This window comes from Saccoglossus kowalevskii, chromosome 3, assembly GCF_978046115.1.
Source record: "Saccoglossus kowalevskii chromosome 3, keSacKowa6.1, whole genome shotgun sequence".
In the NCBI taxonomy this organism is placed as follows: domain Eukaryota; kingdom Metazoa; phylum Hemichordata; class Enteropneusta; family Harrimaniidae; genus Saccoglossus; species Saccoglossus kowalevskii.
This window is the reverse complement of record NC_140643.1, coordinates 43130329-43144831: the sequence shown is the minus strand read 5'-3', so window position 1 is coordinate 43144831 and position 14503 is coordinate 43130329. Positions and strand designations below refer to the sequence as shown.

Sequence of the window (14503 nt, the reverse complement as noted above, 5' to 3'; positions counted from 1 at the left end):
AGAAGTGCACACCGAAAACCATTCTACGATTATTAAACGAGCATTAAACTGATATTATGAATATATATCAGTTTGTAATAATTTATTTTGTTTTATTTTTGCGTGTTTTATAGTGCCAGAAGCACACACTTTCAGTTTTTTGCCTAAATATGAATCGATACGTATAGGTGTGTGTTCCCTGTTTATCATAATTACAAAATGGCTGCGCCCATAAGTTTCAGGTGGCCGTGAATATAACAAGTGTTATGTACGTGCGATGTTGGTATGATATTATGGTACGTGCGTAATCTATTTTGTACATTGTTGTCTCCATTCAGTTAACGTAACAAAGAATACTGGTGGAACTCGTGAAAATAACGCATACAAACATTGTTTTGGTGGGCGGATCTACGCTAAAAGTGGTCTCACACAGCGGGACGAAAGTGAAAGAAATAACAATGAATATGCAGTATAACGTAATGTTTCTTAGAATAGTTGACGTTATTGAAAAGAGCTTTCTGTGAAGTAGTTAGTCAGTGAATTTCATATAAGGGGTTTGAGGTCAAAAATGGGGTTTGAGGTCAAAACTCGATCAGGCGACGAGCTCTGTATCCACGACTTTGTGTGTCAGAATAGGCGTTATTTACTGTGAGGAAAAAGTAGCGGTGTTTGGGATAGTGGGATGATGACAGAGGGTGTCGTGTCATATACCACAGACTAAATATGGACAGACTAGCAACGCGGCTTTTCCTATGGTCAGATCATGGATGTACTAACATGGTCTGATGCATGTCACATTTGTTTTCCTGGCTTAACTTGTTAATCTTTTAAACAACCGGTCGAACGGGCGTAATCCCTAATTCACACCTACAACCATAGGTCAGACTAAACAAACGACAAAAGTAGAACATAAGAAACAAACGAGTGTTTTGGTTGTGCTTCTGCTAGGGGTTAACCATTTGAAATCTTGGGGGGGGGGGCATGGAAGATTTGCAGAAAAAAAAGCAAACAAATCCAGCACAGGAAAACAAATTAACTGGAAGGTACCCCTTTAAACGTTAACAGTTGTCTACTGCCTTGTATGACAGCAATAAATAATATAGTATAATAAACATAGAGTGCACAACAGAAACATGAAGATGATATTAATGTTTTATGAATATAAATTTAAATAACTCAAAATAACAAATTGACCAATCCAGAAAGGGTATTGCAACATAATTATAAATATCTGCATTATTATTGTGAGTTATAATTAATATTATTAATGAGTTAGTTCATCTAATCAACAAGCGCTTCATTTTAAAAAAGTGGGCTATTGCAGTTGGTATGAAATGTAATTAAGGCAGACATACACACTATTATTGGTATGGACAATGTTCTTGAATGAAAGCTGATGCTTGGTATTCACACATTTTCTAACTGCCTTTCCACTGCCTTTATATGCAACTGGCAACTGCAATAAACACTATTAAGAATGTATATTTTTTTGAAACCCAAAACTAGACATTTTGGAAAATTTCAGTGTTGAAATTTGAATGCAGTCCTTTCTGGTCATTTATTGACACACGTTTACTGAAGATTTTTGAACACACTCACATTTACCTGTTTTGTGTGTTTTTGAAATGTCATTCTGGTGCCGAACACGTAGAGGCATACTTTCAGATCTAACTGTAAATAAAATCTGTGAGTTTTAACCTCTTGAGCATCATTGTTTTTGTTCAAATCGGTCAATTTTGGGGTGAGTTATGGCATTTTCATTATTTCCTACTTTTGTCTGTGATATTTATGAATCCATAATGAGCAAATTTATAGTACTATTTCTCATTATTTCGACATTACCCAGTATTTGTCAAACTTTTTCTAGAAAGGTATAATGGCGGCGATGGCATCGACAGTGTTCCTTTGTGTGGATACTTCTAGTTTTTATGTAAAGTACGTTTGAAAACTTGATAGGCTAATGCAACTAAGCATTTGAAGTCGTTTAATATTCAGTAGGAAGTTGATATTTTAAAAGGAGCATAAATTTTAATAATTAATTAATTATCTCTATTCTAATTTTTTTCATAATTACAGAAACATGGTGAATAAAGATAGAAATAACTTGCATATGATTTGTCACATTTGTGGAGAGTATTTAACCAAGGAAAAAAGAAAATTCAAGTTAGCATCTTCATTCAGAAATGACATATTTTTTTTGGTCACATATTTATCTTTGTTTGGCAATGTAGAATGTGCGTGCTAACATCAGATACAACGCTGTCAGGCAAGTTTGCATTGTCAGCACTTCCTTCCAAGTCTAAGAAACTCCTCATAGAATCACCCAGAATAATCTCCATTGTCCCAATCAACAAATTCACTCGAAAAAGAATATTTCCCTTGAACAGATGAAGCCAACACAACAAGAATGAATGAATGAATGAATGAACTATGACCCAACTAATATTACTTCCTGTGTACATCTCGCACTATCTTGCATTATTTGATGAATTAAAGATTGATATCGTGTTATTACAATATAGTCACATTAGCTCAATCGGCTGTTTATTGGATTAAAAAGTTAAGCCAAAAAACAAACATGGCACGCATCTGACTAATGGAAAAGCCGCATTGCTAGTCTGTTCTTTAGTTGTTTGAGATTCAGTACAAGCTACGCTTCAATCATACACACAATTCCTTTCACGATTGTTAACATCAACATTATGTGAAGCGATTTTGCCAAGAAAATATTTGACAGTTTCAATAATCAACAGCAAACAAAAATAAAAATTTATGATAAACAGATTATTTTATAAATCCACAAAATAATGACATCGCAACTCAACTAAAAATTCACTGTCTAATTGACAGACAACTTATTTACCCAATTGATCACATCTCATGATTTATTTCAGTGCTCACTATGAGTTCTTTTTTGCTGATATTGCTGTTTGAATCAGAAAATACTGCTCTTTGTCCTGAAAAAAAAACAAATGGGGGAAGAAAAATTGTTGATTGGCAGAGCAAAAGAATGACCTTCAACAGTGGAGCATTTTATAGTGATGTCTCCTCCCATAAAGCAATAATGAATATATAAATTGGATGTCTTTTTAGTGTGGCTTTGTCATGCCATAAAATATTGTGTCCTATTGGTTTTGGAAACGTAATTTCATATTATTGTGACCAATTTGGTAGACAGATGCCATGAATAGTCGTAATAATAATAATAATATTAATAACTTTATTACACTACCGAAGCATCAGCGGGTTCAGTATGGTAAATAAAAAGTATTACAAGACTAGGACAATTCTAAATACAATAAATTACAATACAATACAATACAATACAATACAATACAATACAATACAATACAATACAATACAATACAATAATAGAAAATAAAATAATAGAAACTAAGAATAAAATAAAGACTGAGGTAAAAAAATAAATGTTAAAAACAATTACTAGAATGAATACAGTTAAAACAAAAACCTATCTAAATAAAGTACTAGTAATTTAGTCCCACCAACCCCCCCTCCCATAGGTGAAGTGATCAATTATTTTGGCTTAAATAGTGTGTTTTTTAAAAATTTTGAGGTATACTGTTATTTTCACTGTTGATTTTAGAGAAGATGTATGTGTTATTATTTGTATTTTCAATGTCTTCATTGCACTCTCTGAATAATACCCCTCTCTCTTCATTAAAGTGTGTGCATTTCAAAATAATGTGTTTTTCATCATCTATCTTCATTACACCTTGTACATATTATCTTCTCCAGTTGTGTTTTTGGTGTTGTTCTTCTGCCTAATTAGTCCCCGTTCGAACGCAGTCCAAAAACGGGGACTTATGTTTTGACCTCCGTGCGTGCGTGTGTGCGTGCATGCGTGCGTCTGTGCGTGCGTCCGGACCTGTATCTTAGAAATGCCTGGACCAATTACAATCAAACTTCACACATACATCATACATGATATCATACATATGCACGTCAATTTGTTTCATGATCTGATTCAAGATGGCCGAATGGCGGCCATTTTTGTGCTAAAAATCATCAAAATCGAGCATTTCCCGGTTGTTTACAGATGGATTTTGCTCAAACTTGGTATATACATTAGACATTATGGGACCTTGATGCAAATAATTTTGTTTTTCAGATAACATTCAAAATGGCCAACTGGCGGCCATTTTGTATTAATCAATGTGGTTCTCGTGCCATATCTCCAATATATTGTTTTGACTGATTAAATGTTCAAATTTTAAATATTCATTATACATCATGTCATAGATATATTAGTTTGACGATCCTATTCAAAATGGCCGAATGGTTGTCATTTTTGTACTAAAAAATCATCAAATATCAAGCATTTCTGGTATTTATGGATGGATTTCGTTCAAACTTGGTACATACATTAGACATTACGGGTTCCTGATGCACGTCATTTTATTTTTCAGATCAGATTCAAAATGGCTGTCTGGCGGCCATTTTGTTTTAATGAATGGGTTTCCAGACCCATATGTCTGACTTGTTTTGTCTGATTATGTTCAAATTTTGATATATTCATTAGACATCATGTCACAGATATACGGATATATTGGTTTGATGATCTTTTTCAAAGTGTGCTATTTTTGTGCTAAAAAAATCCTCGAATATCAAGCATTTCTTGCATTTATGGATGGATTTTGTTCAAACATATAACACACGTTAGACATTACAGGTTCCTGATGCACGTCATTTTATTTTCAGATTGGATTCAAAATAGCTGACTGGCGGCCATTTTGTTTTAATGATTGGGCTTCTAGAGCCATATCTCTTAAATACTTTGACTGATTATATTCAAATTTTATATATTCGTTATACATCATGTTATATATATATATATATATATATACATGTATTCAAAATGGCTGATTTTGAATGCTGTTCCAGAGCAATATCTCTCAATATGGACAAGTACTTGTTTGAGGATCAGATACAAATGTCAATCATTTTAATGTTAAAAAAATCATATTCCTGACATGGTTATATTCCAGCTATATTACTATAAACATAACTATATATCTCAAATTTGATAACTAACGGGGACTGTGCCATGCATGGCTTGTTCAATTCCTAAATTGTGATCGCTCAAACGAAATTTAGACAGACATTGCCTTTGAGTAAAATTAGTAATTATTTTCAGGTAATTTTTCATTTCAAATTCTTTTTTAAAAATACTATATGTTTTTGATTTGTTACGTCGTCCAGTTGTGCCTTTGATATTCCCAATTTGATTTTTCCATGTCTGTTTTATATGTATCTGTCAGCTGTGATTGTAATTCCTTTGTTGGTTTTTTCTATTTTTACCATTGTAGGTTTCTTCATCATTTCCAAGTTCACATTCATCAAGAATATTTTTTACATATTTAATGCAGTTTGTGTTTTTTTTTTCTGATTCTTTTAATGCATCTTAAAGGATGTGACTTTCTGGTAGAGATTTCAAAAATATCAGTAAGTTCATTATCCTTATTAATACTAACCATCCTAAACTAATTAGACATGTGACACAGTATCTGAAGTGTGTTTTGAAAAACACAAACTGCATTAATTTTGACTGCCTATTATTATTATTATTATTATTATTATTATTATTATTATTATTATTATTATTATTATTATTATTATTATAATATTTTGTAGCCTCTCCTTTTTTCTTGACAAGGTCAAGGGACATTGCTTACAGATTTTGTCTTCTAAAAGTGTTTTGGGTTGGGTATGTCTACCCTTCTTTATATCTAATACATGACTGCTTATTCTGAAACGAGTCATCATGATTTTTTGTTTCAGATTACATAAAAGCAAATATTGTTCAAAAATGTATGAGTCTTTAAATTTTATATATTTGCAATATTGGAGACCATGTTTAGTTTTTTTTGTAAACCAATGTAAAATTGGTTTAATACATATCTGAAAAAGATGCATAAATGTTCTACAGTCAGTCTCACTTGGCATTGCTTTTAACAGTGCATACATTGGTCTAGTAGCTTTGTCTGTTAAACATCTTCTTGTTTCTTGGAATTTTCCATTTGATTGTAAAGTTATACCTAAATAAATATAAGAATTGACACAACTTATATTTTGTTTTTGGAATTGAAATAACTCTTTCTCATTGTTCCTACTTTGAAAATCATAACTTTGTATTTATTAAGTTTCCATTTGACGCTTATTTAAACATTTGATTTCATGATATATGTTTGAATATGTTCTGCTATCAAGTCATTAAGAAGTCATATGCTGAATGAGACAATAATAAAAATGTTACACTCTTGCTACATTCAGTAACCAGATTTTATGGATTTTAGTAACATCCATACTGATCGCGTATTCTCATTTATTATTTTCAGGTTCTTTAAATTCTTTTTTATATAGATAAGAAGACGTGATAAATAAACAATGCCATATCCACTGTTTGAACTCGCTACCTTGCTGCGGGTGACAAGTAGCAACAATGACATCACTATGGATACACACAGACATAAAGATGTCAGAATACGACTATCTGTTTTCAAAGATTTCAAATCCAGTACTATTACAGTAATAATGTGTGACAATGGTAAGTGCAGTGGTATTACTGTATCTGTGTGGACCAATGATAAGTGTGCAGTGGTATTACTGTATCTGTGTGGACCAATGATAAGTGTGCAGTGGTATTACTGTATCTGTGTGGACCAATGATAAGTGTGCAGTGGTATTACTGTATCTGTGTGGACCAATGATAAGTGTGCAGTGGTATTACTGTATCAGTGTGTGGACCAATGATAAAGTGTGCAGTGGTATTACTGTATCTGTGTGGACCAATGATAAGTGTGCAGTGGTATTACTGTATCTGTGTGGACCAATGATAAGTGTGCAGTGGTATTACTGTATCAGTGTGTGGACCAATGATAAGTGTGCAGTGGTATTACTGTATCAGTGTGTGGACCAATGATAAAGTGTGCAGTGGTATTACTGTATCTGTGTGGACCAATGATAAGTGTGCAGTGGTATTACTGTATCCGTGTGGACCAATGATAAAGTGTGCAGTGGTATTACTGTATCAGTGTGTGGACCAATGATAAAGTGTGCAGTGGTATTACTGTATCCGTGTGGACCAATGATAAAGTGTGCAATGGTATTACTGTATCAGTGTGTGGACCAATGATAAAGTGTGCAGTGGTATTACTGTATCTGTGTGGACCAATGATAAGTGTGCAGTGGTATTACTGTATCTGTGTGGACCAATGATAAGTGTGCAGTGGTATTACTGTATCTGTGTGGACCAATGATAAGTGTGCAGTGGTATTACTGTATCAGTGTGTGGACCAATGATAAAGTGTGCAGTGGTATTACTGTATCTGTGTGGACCAATGATAAGTGTGCAGTGGTATTACTGTATCCGTGTGGACCAATGATAAAGTGTGCAGTGGTATTACTGTATCAGTGTGTGGACCAATGATAAAGTGTGCAGTGGTATTACTGTATCTGTGTGGACCAATGATAAGTGTGCAGTGGTATTACTGTATCCGTGTGGACCAATGATAAAGTGTGCAGTGGTATTACTGTATCAGTGTGTGGACCAATGATAAAGTGTGCAGTGGTATTACTGTATCTGTGTGGACCAATGATAAGTGTGCAGTGGTATTACTGTATCTGTGTGGACCAATGATAAGTGTGCAGTGGTATTACTGTATCTGTGTGGACCAATGATAAGTGTGCAGTGGTATTACTGTATCAGTGTGTGGACCAATGATAAAGTGTGCAGTGGTATTACTGTATCTGTGTGGACCAATGATAAGTGTGCAGTGGTATTACTGTATCCGTGTGGACCAATGATAAAGTGTGCAGTGGTATTACTGTATCAGTGTGTGGACCAATGATAAAGTGTGCAGTGGTATTACTGTATCTGTGTGGACCAATGATAAGTGTGCAATGGTATTACTGTATCCGTGTGGACCAATGATAAAGTGTGCAGTGGTATTACTGTATCAGTGTGTGGACCAATGATAAAGTGTGCAGTGGTATTACTGTATCTGTGTGGACCAATGTAAAGTGTGCAGTGGTATTACTGTATCAGTGTGTGGACCAATGATAAAGTGTGCAGTGGTATTACTGTATCTGTGTGGACCAATGATAAGTGTGCAGTGGTATTACTGTATCCGAGTGGACCAATGATAAAATGTGCAGTGGTATTACTGTATCAGTGTGTGGACCAATGATAAAGTGTGCAGTGGTATTACTGTATCTGTGTGGACCAATGATAAGTGTGCAGTGGTATTACTGTATCCGTGTGGACCAATGATAAAGTGTGCAGTGGTATTACTGTATCAGTGTGTGGACCAATGATAAAGTGTGCAGTGGTATTACTGTATCTGTGTGGACCAATGATAAGTGTGCAGTGGTATTACTGTATCCGTGTGGACCAATGATAAAGTGTGCAGTGGTATTACTGTATCAGTGTGTGGATCAATGATAAAGTGTGCAGTGGTATTACTGTATCCGTGTGGACCAATGATAAGTGTGCAGTGGTATTAATTACTGTATCAGTGTGTGGATCAATGATAAAGTGTGCAGTGGTATTACTGTATCAGTGTGTTGATCAATGATAAAGTGTGCAGTGGTATTACTGTATCCGTGTGGACCAATGATAAGTGTGCAGTGGTATTAATTACTGTATCAGTGTGGACCAATGATAAGTGTGCAGTGGTATTACTGTATTCATGTGGACCAATGATAAGATTGCAGTGGTATTACTGTATCAGTGTGGACCAATGGTAAGTGTGTACTAGTGGTATAACTGTATCAGTATGGACCAATGATAAGTGTGCAGTGGTATTACTGTATCAGTGGACCAATGATAAGTGTGCAGTGGTATTACTGTATCAGTGTGGACCAATGGTAAGTGTGTACTAGTGGTATTACTGTATCCGTGTGGACCAATGATAAAGTGTGCAGTGGTATTATTGTATCAGTGTGTGGATCAATGATAAAGTGTGCAGTGGTATTACTGTATCCGTGTGGACCAATGATAAGTGTGCAGTGGTATTACTGTATCAGTGTGGACCAATGATAAGTGTGCAGTGGTATTACTGTATCCTTGTGGACCAATGATAAAGTGTGCAGTGGTATTACTGTATCAGTGTTGACCAATGATAAGTGTATACTAGTGGTATTACTGTATCAGTGTGGATCAATGATAAATGTGCAGTGGTATTACTGTATCCATGTGGACCAATGATAAGTGTGCAGTGGTATTACTGTATTCGCGTGGACCAATGGAAAGTGTGCAGTGGTATTACTGTATCAGTGTGGACCAATGGAAAGTGTGCAGTGGTATTACTGTATCAGTGTGGACCAATGATAAGTGTACAGTGGTATTACTGTATCAGTGTGGACCAATGGTAAGTGTGTACTAGTGGTATTACTGTATCAGTATGGACCAATGATAAGTGTATAGTAGTATTACTGTATTATCAGTATGGACTAATTAGGTAAAATATGTGCTTTGGAAAAAAAACATGTCTGGAAATTTAAAATTATACAAATACATACAATTTATGTACTCATTTAAATTTTGTCCGTTTTTAGGCTTCCTTCTTTTGAGATATTCAGAATATGGTTATAAACCCATTATAAAACAATTACGCTGGTTCCAGGTAAGACTTGAATAAATTTCTACAATTTAGTTCCACACTATACTGTTTATTACTGTAGCTATATTTCTACCATGGCAGCTGTAGCTATATTTCTACCATGGCAGCTGTAGCTATATTTCTACCATGGCAGCTGTAGCTATATTTCTACCATGGCAGATGTAGCCATATTTCTACCATGGCAGCTGTAGCTATATTTCTACCATGGCAGCTGTAGCTATATTTCTACCATGGCAGCTGTAGCTATATTTCTACCATGGCAGCTGTAGCTATATTTCTACCATGGCAGTTGTAGCTATATTTCTACCATGGCAGCTGTAGCTATATTTCTACCATGGCAGCTGTAGCTATATTTCTACCATGGCAGCTGTAGCTATATTTCTACCATGGCAGCTGTAGCTATATTTCTACCATGGCAGCTGTAGCTATATTTCTACCATGGCAGATGTAGCAATATTACTCACAAAGCAGTTGTAGCTATATTTCTACCATGGCAGCTGTAGCTATATTTCTCACAAGGCAGTTGTAGCTATATTTCTACCATGGCAGCTGTAGCTATATTTCTCACAAGGCAGTTGTAGCTATATTTCTACCATGGCAGCTGTAGCTATATTTCTACAGTGGCAGCTGTAGCTATATTTCTACCATGGCAGCTGTAGCTATATTTCTACCATGGCAGCTGTAGCTATATTTCTACCATGGCAGTTGTAACTATATTTCTACCATGGCAGTTGTAGCTATATTTCTACCATGGCAGTTGTAGCTATATTTCTACCATGGCAGCTGTAGCTATATTTCCACCATGGCAGTTGTAGCTATATTTCTACCATGGCAGTTGTAGCTATATTTCTACCATGGCAGCTGTAGCTATATTTCTACCATGGCAGTTGTAGCTATATTTCTACCATGGCAGCTGTAGCTATATTTCTACCATGGCAGCTGTAGCTATATTTCTACCATGGCAGCTGTAGCCATATTTCTACCATGGCAGCTGTAGCCATATTTCTACCATGGCAGCTGTAGCTATATTTCTACCATGGCAGCTGTAGCTATATTTCTACCATGGCAGCTGTAGCTATATTTCTACCATGGCAGATGTAGCAATATTACTCACAAAGCAGTTGTAGCTATATTTCTACCATGGCAGCTGTAGCTATATTTCTCACAAGGCAGTTGTAGCTATATTTCTACCATGGCAGCTGTAGCTATATTTCTCACAAGGCAGTTGTAGCTATATTTCTACCATGGCAGCTGTAGCTATATTTCTACAGTGGCAGCTGTAGCTATATTTCTACCATGGCAGCTGTAGCTATATTTCTACCATGGCAGCTGTAGCTATATTTCTACCATGGCAGTTGTAACTATATTTCTACCATGGCAGTTGTAGCTATATTTCTACCATGGCAGTTGTAGCTATATTTCTACCATGGCAGCTGTAGCTATATTTCCACCATGGCAGTTGTAGCTATATTTCTACCATGGCAGTTGTAGCTATATTTCTACCATGGCAGCTGTAGCTATATTTCTACCATGGCAGTTGTAGCTATATTTCTACCATGGCAGCTGTAGCTATATTTTAACCATGGCAGCTGTAGCTATATTTCTACCATGGCAGCTGTAGCTATATTTCTACCGTGGCAGCTGTAGCTATATTTCTACTGTGGCAGCTGTAGCTATATTTCTACCATGGCAGCTGTAGCTATATTTCTACCATGGCAGCTGTAGCTATATTTCTACCATGGCAGCTGTAGCTATATTTCTACCATGGCAGCTGTAGCTATATTTCTACCATGGCAGCTGTAGCTATATTTCTACCATGGCAGCTGTAGCCATATTTCTACCATGGCAGCTGTAGCCATATTTCTACCATGGCAGCTGTAGCTATATTTCTACCATGGCAGCTGTAGCTATATTTCTACCATGGCAGCTGTAGCTATATTTCTACCATGGCAGATGTAGCAATATTACTCACAAAGCAGTTGTAGCTATATTTCTACCATGGCAGCTGTAGCTATATTTCTCACAAGGCAGTTGTAGCTATATTTCTACCATGGCAGCTGTAGCTATATTTCTCACAAGGCAGTTGTAGCTATATTTCTACCATGGCAGCTGTAGCTATATTTCTACAGTGGCAGCTGTAGCTATATTTCTACCATGGCAGCTGTAGCTATATTTCTACCATGGCAGCTGTAGCTATATTTCTACCATGGCAGTTGTAACTATATTTCTACCATGGCAGTTGTAGCTATATTTCTACCATGGCAGTTGTAGCTATATTTCTACCATGGCAGCTGTAGCTATATTTCCACCATGGCAGTTGTAGCTATATTTCTACCATGGCAGTTGTAGCTATATTTCTACCATGGCAGCTGTAGCTATATTTCTACCATGGCAGTTGTAGCTATATTTCTACCATGGCAGCTGTAGCTATATTTTAACCATGGCAGCTGTAGCTATATTTCTACCATGGCAGCTGTAGCTATATTTCTACCGTGGCAGCTGTAGCTATATTTCTACTGTGGCAGCTGTAGCTATATTTCTACCATGGCAGCTGTAGCTATATTTCTACCATGGCAGCTGTAGCTATATTTCTACCATGGCAGTTGTAGCTATATTTCTACCATGGCAGCTGTAGCTATATTTCTACCATGGCAGCTGTAGCTATATTTCTACCATGGCAGCTGTAGCTATATTTCTACCATGGCAGCTGTAGCTATATTTCTACCATGGCAGCTGTAGCTATATTTCTACCATGGCAGCTGTAGCTATATTTCTACCATGGCAGCTGTAGCTATATTTCTACCATGGCAGCTGTAGCTATATTTCTACCATGGCAGCTGTAGCTATATTTCTACCATGGCAGCTGTAGCCATATTTCTACCATGGCAGCTGTAGCCATATTTCTACCATGGCAGCTGTAGCTATATTTCTACCATGGCAGCTGTAGCTATATTTCTACCATGGCAGCTGTAGCTATATTTCTACCATGGCAGATGTAGCAATATTACTCACAAAGCAGTTGTAGCTATATTTCTACCATGGCAGCTGTAGCTATATTTCTCACAAGGCAGTTGTAGCTATATTTCTACCATGGCAGCTGTAGCTATATTTCTCACAAGGCAGTTGTAGCTATATTTCTACCATGGCAGCTGTAGCTATATTTCTACAGTGGCAGCTGTAGCTATATTTCTACCATGGCAGCTGTAGCTATATTTCTACCATGGCAGCTGTAGCTATATTTCTACCATGGCAGTTGTAACTATATTTCTACCATGGCAGTTGTAGCTATATTTCTACCATGGCAGTTGTAGCTATATTTCTACCATGGCAGCTGTAGCTATATTTCCACCATGGCAGTTGTAGCTATATTTCTACCATGGCAGTTGTAGCTATATTTCTACCATGGCAGCTGTAGCTATATTTCTACCATGGCAGTTGTAGCTATATTTCTACCATGGCAGCTGTAGCTATATTTTAACCATGGCAGCTGTAGCTATATTTCTACCATGGCAGCTGTAGCTATATTTCTACCGTGGCAGCTGTAGCTATATTTCTACTGTGGCAGCTGTAGCTATATTTCTACCATGGCAGCTGTAGCTATATTTCTACCATGGCAGCTGTAGCTATATTTCTACCATGGCAGCTGTAGCTATATTTCTACCATGGCAGCTGTAGCTATATTTCTACCATGGCAGCTGTAGCCATATTTCTACCATGGCAGCTGTAGCCATATTTCTACCATGGCAGCTGTAGCTATATTTCTACCATGGCAGCTGTAGCTATATTTCTACCATGGCAGCTGTAGCTATATTTCTACCATGGCAGATGTAGCAATATTACTCACAAAGCAGTTGTAGCTATATTTCTACCATGGCAGCTGTAGCTATATTTCTCACAAGGCAGTTGTAGCTATATTTCTACCATGGCAGCTGTAGCTATATTTCTCACAAGGCAGTTGTAGCTATATTTCTACCATGGCAGCTGTAGCTATATTTCTACAGTGGCAGCTGTAGCTATATTTCTACCATGGCAGCTGTAGCTATATTTCTACCATGGCAGCTGTAGCTATATTTCTACCATGGCAGTTGTAACTATATTTCTACCATGGCAGTTGTAGCTATATTTCTACCATGGCAGTTGTAGCTATATTTCTACCATGGCAGCTGTAGCTATATTTCCACCATGGCAGTTGTAGCTATATTTCTACCATGGCAGTTGTAGCTATATTTCTACCATGGCAGCTGTAGCTATATTTCTACCATGGCAGTTGTAGCTATATTTCTACCATGGCAGCTGTAGCTATATTTTAACCATGGCAGCTGTAGCTATATTTCTACCATGGCAGCTGTAGCTATATTTCTACCGTGGCAGCTGTAGCTATATTTCTACTGTGGCAGCTGTAGCTATATTTCTACCATGGCAGCTGTAGCTATATTTCTACCATGGCAGCTGTAGCTATATTTCTACCATGGCAGTTGTAGCTATATTTCTACCATGGCAGTTGTAGCTATATTTCTACCATGGCAGTTGTAGCTATATTTCTACCATGGCAGCTGTAGCTATATTTCTACCATGGCAGTTGTAGCTATATTTCTACCATGGCAGTTGTAGTTATATTTCTACCATGGCAGCTGTAGCTATATTTCTACCATGGCAGTTGTAGCTATATTTCTACCATGGCAGCTGTAGCTATATTTTAACCATGGCAGATGTAGCTATATTTCTACCATGGCAGCTATAGCTATATTTCTACCATGGCAGCTGTAGCTATATTTCTCACAAGGCAGTTGTAGCTATATTTCTACCATGGCAGCTGTAGCTATATTTCTACCATGGCAGCTGTAGCTATATTTCTACCATGGCAGCTGTAGCTATATTAC

The 14503-nt window shown here is 36.7% G+C and overlaps 1 long non-coding RNA gene across 1 annotated transcript; it reads left to right on the top strand.

Annotated features, from left to right (window-relative positions):
• Nucleotides 1-178: 178 nt before the first annotated feature.
• LOC146748002 (uncharacterized) lies at nucleotides 179-2137 on the top strand. Its single transcript, XR_014929003.1, has 2 exons — nucleotides 179-275; nucleotides 2056-2137. It is a non-coding gene; the product is annotated as an uncharacterized LOC146748002 (long non-coding RNA).
• The last annotated feature ends 12366 nt before the right edge of the window (nucleotides 2138-14503 follow it).